Genomic DNA, 10928 nt, shown 5'->3' with positions numbered 1-10928 from the left:
ACAAACAGAACCATAACAATATACTGTCATAAAAGTTAAGTGAAAGTGGTGTCTCTCTCTCTCTCTCAAAATCTATTTATCAAAATACTGTACTCACCCTTCTCGTGGCAATGGGAGTTGATAAGACGCCATGATGGTGAACTGAAGTGATGCTAATGAAGGTTTTGCGACGCTGCATCAGGATCACAAGGAGCAGCACCTGCTTCTGCCCGAGGCTGACCATGGGTAATGGAAACCGCGCAGAAGGGGGGCGTGGTATTTGAGTACAGATAAAACCAATGATGTGTGCTTGGTTCTCAGCGTTAACTGATCAAGGGCAAAAATGAAATCACCAGTGACCAATATGTAACCAATAGTTACTAGCTTTTTCTTTCTCTTGAAAAGAAAGGGGCCGGGGCACCTGAGTGGCTCAGTGGGTTAAAGACTCTGCCTTTGGCTCAGGTCATGCTCTAGGGTCCTGGGATGGAGCCCCGTCATCAGGCTCTCTGCTCAGTGGGGAGCCTGCTTCCTCCTCTCTCTGTCTCTGCCTGCCTCTTTGCCTACTTGTCTGTCAAATAAATAAATAAAATTTTTAATAAAAATATTTAAAAAAATAAAAAAGAAAGAAAGAAAGAAAGAAAGAAAGAAAGGAAGGAAGGAAGGGGCCGGGGCTCCTGGGTGGCTCAGATGGTCGGGCGTCTGCCTTCGGCTCAGGTCGTGACCTCAGGTCCTGGGATCGAGCCCCAGGTTGGGTTCCCTGCTCAGGTGGGAGTCTGCTTCTCCCTCTACCTCTCCCCCTGCTTGTGCTCTCTCTCTCCCTTTCTCTCAAATGAATAAATATTTAAAACAAACAAACAAACAAAGGGGCCACAGTATTTGACTAAGTGTAAAATTCAGGGCATGCTATTTTGATACACCAAGGGAAATCCCTCCTTCCCACATGTCATCCCTGAAAAATTAGGACAGTCAGACCTCTGTGTTCAGAGCTCTCTTGCTCCAGAAGAAAAGCAAGGCCATGAAGTCAAACTCATCCATGCCTTTGAGAGGCCGGAACCCCCCCCCACCCCTCCACCAAAGGTTTATGAGTGGAGATGCTGTATTGGGAGGAAGGCTGGAGCAGCCCCACTCACAGGGGAGCCAGTCGGGGCAGTGAGCTGCACCCCCAGCACTTCCGCTGGGAGGGGAAGGAATATGACTGGGGATAGCCACATGTGTACCACAAGCCTGAGCACTCGCCCCAGGTTTGGGCGGCGTGGCAAAGATCCTGATGCCCAGACTTGGCACAAAGTGGGAGGAGCTGCCACTTTTGTGTGATGGGTCTCTTCCACGGACCTTGTTCCTGTGCGTTAGGCGGGACTGGCGTGCCCATCCCGGACACGGGTAAGGGGTTGAGCTGCAGGGGTCATCTGCATCAGGGACCACAGAAAATTTCTCATCCAAAGAAACAGTTGGACCCCCAGATTTTGACGAAACAAGAAGACTCTTGTCTTGAAGTTGATTGTTAAAGTGTCCTGACCCAGTCCCTTCTTCAACAGAAGGGAGAAATTTCATGTGTGAGCAGAAATGGCTTGCACACTTGCACACAGGGTTCTCTCCTGCTCCTGGGCGTGATGCGCAGCCATCCTGAGGAAACTCACCCTGCTGTCAGCCCTCAAAAGCAGGCGATCTATATCTCTCTCTCTCTCTCTTTTTTTTTTTTTGTCTTTTTAAAATTACTATAATATTGGTAACTAATTCAAAAGAACCAGCCCAAGAAAGATACTGAAGCCATAGGAACAGAACAGAAAAGCTTATTTTTCCATCACTCTAAAGATGGTGATTTGGGGGTACCTGGATGGCTCAGTAGGTTAAGCTTCTGCCTTCAGCTCAGGTCATGATCTTGAGGTCCTAGGATTGAGCCCTGCATCGGGTTCTCTACTCAGCAGGGAGCCTGCTTCCCCCTCTCTCTCTGCCTGCTACTCTACTTACTTGTGATAGCTCTCTTTCTCACTGTCAAATAAATAAAATCTTTAAAAAAAAATAAAGATGGTGATTTTAAAACTCCTCATTTCTTTGTATTTTGTGGTAAATAACTTTCAAACAATTCCTCTGGGCAAGGGGTTTTCTAGGTACTGTTAGAGATTTTATGGGAATAAGATACAGTCCCTGGTCCTGTAGACTTAAAAGTGGGCAGAATAGATGTGCATAGTTTTCTCCTTCTGGAATATTCTTCCACTCTCCATTTGGCTCAATTTAATCATGCTTCCAGCTAAGCTTAAATGCATATCTCTCAGGTGGACCCTAGGTGCCCCTGCCATAACCCAGGCCATACAGAAGTTATGGTCCCAGAGCCATGGGTAGTCTTCCTTTTGAAATTCATCACACACATCGCTTTAGACACATTAGCCTTTTGGCTAAGATCAAGTGAAATTCATCACACACACTTATTTCCTTAGCATTTCCTTTGTCTACCAGAGTACATATATCACAAGGGCCCAAGCTGCTTTGCCCCTCTCACTGCAGGACCCTACAGTGTCTAGCAGCGTGCTGGCCAGGTAGGGAGTGCTCGGGGAGAAGAGTTATTGTGGCCTGGCTCTGGGCTTGAGGGGTGCTTGAAGGATGTTACAGAGACCCTGGGGGCCCTGAGGGAGAGGAGGGTTAGCAGAAGGCAGGCAGGACTTAGGAGGTCAGGGAATTCAGAGACTGACAAAGAGGGAGGGAAACTCAGAGAAAACAGACGGTGGCCAATAACAACTTTTGTCTTGTGGGCACTGCATGCAAAGAACTTTACACTTAACAGTGCCCTTCACTTGTTACACCAACCTGAGGGGAAGGCATTACTGAGCCCCATGGATAGGTGTAGAAAGTAGGGCCCAAAGAGGTCAGGCTCCTTGCCAAAGTCACACTGCTGGGGGGTGTGCAAACACCCCTGTTCTACAGGCTCCATGTGGAAGGGGTGCTTTTGTGAGGCGGATAAGAGGCAGAGAAAACTGCAGAAAGTAGATGGTGGTTTGAGTTTTCAGGGCCCGAATGCCATGCTGAGGGGTTTAAAGATTTTATGTATTTGACAGAGGGAGATATCACAAGTAGGCAGAGAGGCAGGCAGAAAGAGGGGCGGGGGGGAAGCAGGCTCCCTCTTGAGCAGAGAGCCTGATGCGGGGCTCGATCCCGGGACCCTGGGATCATGATTCCAGCTGAAGGCAGAGGGTTTAACCCACTGAGCCACCCAGGCACCCCCCATGCTGAGGGGTTTAAACTTGAACCTAGAATGCTATGATACAGAGCCTTTGCAGATTTGTGAACAGGTGCTTCAGAAACATGACTCTGGAAACCAGCAAGGGTGTGTGTGGGGAGGGGACCTGAGATGGGGCGGAGTCTAAGGAAGGTAGAGGAGACACAGCAAGGAGCTGGGACAGGAGACTGAGAAATGAAAAGCTACATGCAGAACTAAGACAGAATGAACTAGAATCTGACTAGAGAGCCTGGAGGACAGGGGAACATGGCTCCCAAGCTTCCTCCTGGCTGCCCGGCGGCTGTGAGGCCTTGGACAGACCCTGCGGGAAAGGCCTCCTCCGTCCGCATGGCGCTCAGTCGCCCTCTCCTGGAGAAGGAAACCACCTGCCGGCCGGGTCCCTCCGGTCTCCACAGAACCAGTGGAGGCCCCCAGTGGACACTAGCGGATCTTTTAAACACCTGGTAACTAACAAGTTGCTAACCAGGGAATCATTCAGACCAATCTGCACCTGCAGAGACAACCAACAGAAGGCTCTGGACGCAAATTGTTACATCTTCCAACACACACACACACACCATTCCAGACGTGGAAGCAGGTGGGCGATAACCAAAGAGATGTGTACTTGACTGAAAGTAGATATCATTTACCTGGATAAAAGGATAGGATAAAAGAAGGGAGATCTTTTGGAAATATTAAATATTTTTAGAAGTATTCGGGACGCCTGGGCGGCTCAGTTGGTTGAGCAGCTGCCTTAGGCTCAGGTCATGATCCCAGCGTCCTAGGATCGAGTCCCGCATCCCGCTCCTTGCTCAGCAGGGAGCCTGCTTCTCCCTCTGCCTCTGCCTGCCATTCTGTCTGCCTGTGCTTGCTCTCTCGCCCTCTCTCTCTGATAAATAAATTTTTAAAAATAAATAAATAAAAAATAAATATTTTTAGAAGTATTAAAAGACTGAAATCATGGTGGGTCTTCAGCTATTATTGATATTGGAATACCTCAGGCAATCAACGGTTGAAATGTGACTGGTTTGAACAACTTGAAAATATGACATGTGGAATTTAGTAAAGATAAAGGCAGAAGAAGAAAAAAACAGGTTTGAATGGGGGGGACTCAGTTGGAAGTCTCCTGGGCTTTCCTCGAAGCCTATGCTCTCCCCACCCCCCCACACACACCTCCCACCTCCGTGAGGGGTCGGCCTCACTGCCCAACCCCCTAATTTCCACATCTACTCCCGAGGCATATGCCTGGCCTGAGCCATTGAAAGGGTCTGTGCAAATGGGTCTATCCACATGGTGGATAGTCCCAGAATGGTGGAGAGCATGGCTGCTCTGGCCTGGGAGTCATAAGAAGAAAATTGATGGTGACCTTCCAGGACCGACAGCACCGACCCAATTACCTTCTCATCTTCTCATCTTGGCCCTTACTTAACTTTCTTTGTTCCCTCAGCTCTAGACTTACTGTTTCCTTCCCATTCCTCCAATATCTCAGGACTCAGGCAGCTCCGGTACTTTGCATTCACTGTTCCCTCTACTGGGAATGCTCTTCCCTGAAGTATAGGCAGTGTTCCCCTCACTGCCTTCCAGCCTTGGTTCAGATGTCGTATGATCAAAATTATCCTTTGATCAACCTACCTTAAATTAGGGCACCATATTCCTTCCAAACACACCACATACACATTCCCTATTCCTTTCCATGTTTCATTTTTCTCCATGGCCCTTATCATCTTCAAAGATTACATTTTACTTGTGCATGTTATCTGCTCCATCCATCCCCTGATGTAGCGCTCCAAGACAACAGGCATTTTGTTTTGTCATCTTGTCCACTGCTCTCTCTCCCCACCGACAACAGTGTTCAGCATAAGGCAAACACTCACACAATATTTGATGGCTTCCAGTTGGTTCTTGGATCAGCAATATCCAGTGTTCACCCACACAGAGACCACATGCTCAGCCTGGGGGTGACAAGGCTTGGGGGTAAGCCCAGGGGGAATCTCGGCAGCCTTTAATGACCTACGCCTTTTTTCCCAGACTGGGGAGTCTAGCGTGGGGTTGAGAAAAAAATGTTGCCTTGCACCTAGACAGGAATTTTAGAGTTGAAAAACCAAGAACTGACCACCTTGGATTTTGGGTTTTGGAGGGACCTGTTTCTCAACAGCTGAATGTGGATCCCCATGGCTGTCTGCCTGAGAAGAAAGTCCTCAGGGACCACGTGGACACCACAGAGAACATGGTGAGCTTGGACCAGGAGGAGATGATGGGAGCCAATGGCTTCCCTGCTTTGTTACTTCCCATTCCTAGGTGCTCTTTTGCTGGGAGGGCTGATTGCCTTGACCAAATGGTTCGACCTCTCCTGAGTATCAATTTTCTGATCTGTACAGTTTCTTGAGCTGTAAAGTCAGGTGAATGATAACAGTCCCAGCAAATCAACATATAACTGGAGTCTATATATATACATAGGTGTGTATATATATAGAGAGAGAGAGAGTTCTGAGTTTCAAAGTGTCAGGAAAGAGCTATCAAGGAAGGCCACCAGCACAGGGAAAAATGCAATATACTAACAAAATGTATGGTACAGACATCTGTTGTATGGGACTTATAGGTAAACAAGATAACTGGGGAGTAATTAAATTACCACATTTGTCCTTTTCCTTTCTAATTATAAAGCCAAAAATACAGTTCTCTATTGGGTAGGAAAACAAACAAACAAAATTGGAAGAAATCTAGGAAGCAAGCAACGGTACCATCAACATGTCAAGTTCCAAATTTCTTAGTTGCACAAAGGCATTTTCCTGATAACACATCTGAGTAGGCATTGCCAGGTGGTCTTAGGACACGGTCACGGCCAGGTCAGGGCCAGGCTTAGGCAAACCTGGGAAATGTCTCCACAGATTTTCATTGTGCTTACCCCACCCCTGCCCCCACACTGTGCCCACCGGGGTTCTGTGTCCCCAGCTGGCTGGCATCGGCGGTCCCATGCCATTTCTCCAAGCCCAGGGACTAGAAGTGGGTCGTAGGCCATTCCTCCCAGGGAAAACAGCTCAAGCTGAGAGGAGCCAATTTCCAGGAGTTGGGCTCTCTCCTCACCTAACCAGGCCATCTAGCTCCCCCCGGGCACAGTTCTTCCTCCACATCAATTCAAGAGTTCGGGGACAACCTCAAAGCTCCCCCTCCCCCAGTGGAACGTAGGCCTGCTTCACCCACAGCAGCATTAAGCTCAGATGCAAACCGGCTATGAGGGCCTTCCAGGGGCACTCTTCTGCTGACAGAAGTGGTTCTCAGCCTGGTGGCAGGGAGAAACACGTCTGGAGCTTTCTGAACACACTAGTTAACAAGACCCACCCAGAGCCACTAACACAGGCCCAGGCCGGTGCACGGTGGGGCTGGGCAGCCCGGCTTACAGAGCCCCCACGTTCCTCTCCCAGCACACAGGACCTGTCAGGGTGCGCTCCCCCGCCTCAGCCCTCACCACCTTCTCCTCCTCCACTAACACCCTGCTGGTGTTCCCTGAATGCACCTCACCATTTCATGCCCTGCGGGTTTTCTACACCCTTCTGTGGGGCTAGGACCTAACTCCTCAAAGTGTGGCTGACGGACTGCATCAGCCTCTTCTGGGAACCCAGAGCCATAGAAACAGAACCCACATTTGCAGCAAGATCCTGGCTGCTTTATACAAACGTTAAAGTCTGAAAAACACTTAAGATGCTTTCCTGGCTCACACCCCAGAGCATCCACACTCCCACTTCTGTCCCTAGGATCCCTGCTCAAGTCGCTCCTCTTGGCACAAGGCTTTCCCAGCCTCACCCTGGAAGGCACGAACTCGTCCCTCCTTCGTGCTGCCACTTGCAAAGCCCCCGAGAGCTGACATCAACCATCCCCTGCACCTGCGTTCCCCAAGGTCAGGGTCAAACAAAAACCACCTAGCTAGTCACTTCGGGAAATACATGTTCCTAAAAGAAAAGGCTGTGAACCCACGAAACAGTTTACTTACAAGATCCATAGCTTGTGCATCAAGGGTAGCCGCGAACCCCTTACTTGTCTGTGCCCCTCATCCGGAGAAACCTACGAATGCAGAACTCTGCCCAAGCCCGAGCAATTCCACCTTGCGCAAGTCTCACCGGAAAATCACCCAGCCCAGGCCCTGAAGCCAGACGAATACCCAGCTCGATGTCCTTTTCTGAGACATGACTGAGAAAATCAGGGTGATGTTTGCCCTCCTTGCAGGAGATCTAACAAACTTAGCTTTCGTTTCTTTTCTCTTTTCTTTCCCTCCCTCCCTTCCTCCTTCCTTCCTTCCTTCCTTCTTATTTGTCAGAGAGAGAGAAAGCACAAGCAGGGGGAGCAGCAGGCAGAGGGAGAAGCAGGCTCCCCACTGAGCAGGGAGCCCAATGCTGGACTCGATCCCAGGACCCTGGGATCATGACCTGAGTCGAAGGCAGAGGCTCAACCCACCAAGCCACCCAGGTGTCCCCAAACAGCTTTCTAAAATCAAGTTTTCTAGCGGCCTTTTGGACAGTTGACAGGCAACATGCTCATCACAGATTCCTGAAATTATTTATTTGTGTGGCAGATACCACCTTACTACCTTTTCATGACCCCCTCCAGGGTGCACAGACACACACAGACACACTATAGACTCACACAAAGAGCATCAAAACAATAGAACTAATGGGCAGAAAACCTGAGCTGCAGGCAAGAAGAAAGGGGGAAAGAGCAAAGGGAAGGAAGAGCCAGGGAGGGGTTGGAAGAGCGAACAAGCATGATAGGAGAGGTCTTCCACCATCAGGAAACAACCAGTCCCACACTCAGGCCTCCTGGGCTCCCAGTTGGCCCCCCTCCGTGCCCTTGTCCCTGGAGGAGCTGAGGACAATGGAAGTGAATAGGGTGACAGGGCCAGTTTCAAATTCAGACAGCTGGGCTGAATTTCAAGGGTGCAATATTTAACTTGAACCTAAAGCTAAAGACTTTTTTGTTTTATCTTCTGTATGTTCTTAGAGATTATTTGTACTTGACCTCAACTGAATAGTATATAATGAAACACAGTATATACAAAGCAATCAGCTGCCTTTGTGTAATATTGTTTCTATCCAACCGATGTTTATAGAGTCTCTCTCTCTCTCTCCTTCTCGTTCTTTGAAAGCTACGAAAAAAATTCTGGGTAAAAATTAGATAACAGAGACTAAAGAACTTTTGAGCATATATTGGAAGGCCAGGAGCAAGAATAATTGCAAAGCATTTGGAATTTCCATGACCGGAGTAGGAAGAAAACTTGCTTAGATTTATTCAAAACTTTCTTTCTAATCCAAATATGAATCTATTACCAGGTAATTTTCACCACTGATACATTAATTATCTCTTGCCAACAAATCAGCCCCAAACTTAAGGCAACAATGATTTTCGGTTTCTGAGGACTAGGTTCTGAGAGTGATTTAGCTGAGTAATTCTGGGTCTCTCTTGAGGTTGCAGTCAGGATGCTGGCTGCAGCTGATGTCATCCGAAGGCCTGACCGGGGCTAGAGAAACCACTTCCCATAAGTTTGGCTCAAACGGTTGTTGGCAGAAGGTCTCCGTGTCACATGGCCCTTTCTAGAACACTGCTCACAACTTTCCCTGGAGCTGGCCATCCAAGAGGAAGAGCACAAGGAAGACAGTGACTTTTATGATCTGGTCTTTGAAGTCACACTGTTGCTTCTGCTTGAGCTATTTATTAAAAGTGAGTTGCTAAGGCCAGCGGACCCTTGAGTACAGGGGAATGAGGCTCTGCCTTTTTTAAAGGAATGTTAAATAATTTGTGGACATACTTTGAACCCTGATATTCTTCCCATAGGCAAAATACTCTTATTCCTCCCGATGCTTCCCAAAAGTCTCACCCCTGTATGGCATTAGATCAAAACCCAGGTTGTCACCATTTAAATCAGGTCCCAGTACAGTTAATTTTCCTGGTGTGCAGTTCTTCAAGTACAGTTCCTTTCTCTCCGAGGTCCGGTCAGCTAAAGACATTAACTGAAATGTCTATTAGTTATTCATCACTATGTAGTGAGTTACCTCACAACTTATTAAAGCAACAAACATTTACCATCTCCATTTTGGTGGGTCAGCAATTCAGAAGTGGTTTTGCTGGGTGGGTCTGAGATAGTATCTTTCAGGACATTTCAGTCAAGATATCAGCTGTAACTGAGTTACCTGGAGGCTTGAGGAAGCTGGAGGAACTGTTTCTAGGATCACTCAGTGACAGAGCTGTTGGCTGGAGGCCTTAGTGTCTCACCATGTGGACCCCTCCATAGACATTTGAATGTCCTCATGACATGGCGGTTAGCTTTCTCCAAGGTAAGTGATCCAAGAGTGAGCAAGCAAGATGGGAGCCATGATGTTTTTTTATGACCCAGTGTCAGAAGTGACAGACCATCACCCCTGCTGTGTTCATCTGGTCTCACAGGAGATACCACAAGAGACAGCCACAGGACAACTCTGCTATGATACTGGAGGGGATTACACAAGAGCATGAATCCAGTGTCATGGCTCTTTGGGGGCTATCTTGGAGATAGGCCAACTCACCTGCTAGGGAATTAATGTCAGAAGCTGGACTTAGGCAAATGGTCAGAAGTTGTAGATTCTTATATGTGTTTGCCACTCCTCACATGATCCTCATACAGTAACAAAATTTGGGGGTACCATGAAAGTGGGGATCTTAGATAATAACTGTTTCTACCAGATGAATGATGATGCTAGGCTGATAAAAAGACCAAAAGGATTTGTGTGAAAACAGCTCAGAGAAATCCAGGCATTGTAGACATCTGTTTATCTGAGAGGGCACTCTGAAGGCTTGTGAGACGGACAATATGGTCTTGGAAAAATCACTGGCTTTCTCTTTACCTTGTCCTTAATTTCAAAAGAGCACAACAGTAGCTTCTTTGATGAGTTTTTATGGGAATTCAAACTTTTATATGTAAGGCAAATGGCAATTATTAATTAATCAATAAATGGTAACTACTGTAAATACTATTTCATGGCATTGTATGGTGACCATCTGTGTTGATACATGCCTTTCAGTTTTCGGAGAGGCATATATAAATTCATAAAAAAGGGATATCTCTCCCATTTAATAAAGCATACAACCATACTTCTGAAAAGTAATACAAACAACAACAACAACAACAAAATCCATTACCCTACAACTCTAACACAATCACCAGCTTTCCTTCTAGGCTTCTTTACTGTGTTCTTTTCCCATACCGAAGTCAAAGTATACATGAAAGTCTGCTTTTTTTTTTCTTTCACTTTGTATCTGAATATGGAAACATCTCACAGAATCTGAGACTGAAACTCTTTGTGTGTGTCATGCTCAGCGCACCGAGCTGGGGGTGGGATCGGGAGGGGAGAGTGGGTGGAAGGAGGGGAAGCTGTTGGCCAGGAAACACTCAACAACTTTCTGTCCTGATCAGCTGAAGTTCTAAGAAGCAGAGGTCCTACAGGGTTTCAGAGACCAATGCAGAGAGACAGTAGGAGATGCTAAAAGATTCTGGAAGTCTAGGGATGAAAGGTGTTTAGCCAATCTTTGGTTGATTCCTCTTCCATAAATCATAGATGTTGCATGCACCTTCCATTACGGGGCTGCTGGAAGGGCTAGTCAAATTAGTATATGTCAAGTGCCCAGCACATAGGAAAAAGGTGTTACTACTAAAATGTCAACATTCCATGAACTGGGATATAGGATTTCCCAAAAAGTATCTAGCAACCTAGGA

This window comes from Mustela nivalis, assembly GCF_964662115.1.
Source record: "Mustela nivalis genome assembly, chromosome: 20".
NCBI lineage: Eukaryota > Metazoa > Chordata > Mammalia > Carnivora > Mustelidae > Mustela > Mustela nivalis.
The sequence above is the reverse complement of the archived record's forward strand: the minus strand, read 5'-3'. Positions refer to the sequence as shown.